Source organism: Sinocyclocheilus grahami, unplaced genomic scaffold (assembly GCF_001515645.1).
Source record: "Sinocyclocheilus grahami isolate Dianchi unplaced genomic scaffold, SAMN03320097.WGS_v1.1 scaffold1013.1, whole genome shotgun sequence".
Taxonomy (NCBI): Eukaryota; Metazoa; Chordata; class Actinopteri; order Cypriniformes; family Cyprinidae; genus Sinocyclocheilus; species Sinocyclocheilus grahami.
Window position 1 is genome coordinate 385,513 of NW_015506192.1, and position 500 is coordinate 386,012.

Here is a 500-nt window from a genome sequence, read left to right on the forward strand (position 1 = left end):
AAAAAAAGGTACAAAATCTGTCACTGGGGTAGTACATTTTCAAAAGGTACTAATATGTGCAATTTAGGTACTAATAAGTAGACTAGGTCAAATGTAGCCTACTTTTAAGGATTTTAAGGTAGTAATATGCACCCTTTATAGCTAAACAAGGTACAAAATTGTACTTTTTAAAAAAGGTACAGCCCCAATGACAGATTTTGTACCTTTTTTTATGAATGAATGAACAAGCTAATTTGTAACTGGTTAAACTTTCATGTTGCAACACTCCCCAGTCTCCCCTAACATGAAATCTCAGGTTTCCACTATAGAAAAAAACACTAATGAGACAGTGCAGAATTTGCTTCACAGATGCCATCAGCATGTCCCTAAACTAAAAATAATGTTCCATGAAGAATGACTCTTCATAGAGGAATGTTCTCTAGGACCTGAGCACTGTCCTGGAATACCATGCATGCCTACCGTGTGTTGAAATAATGTCCCGTCTGCACACACCGTTCACA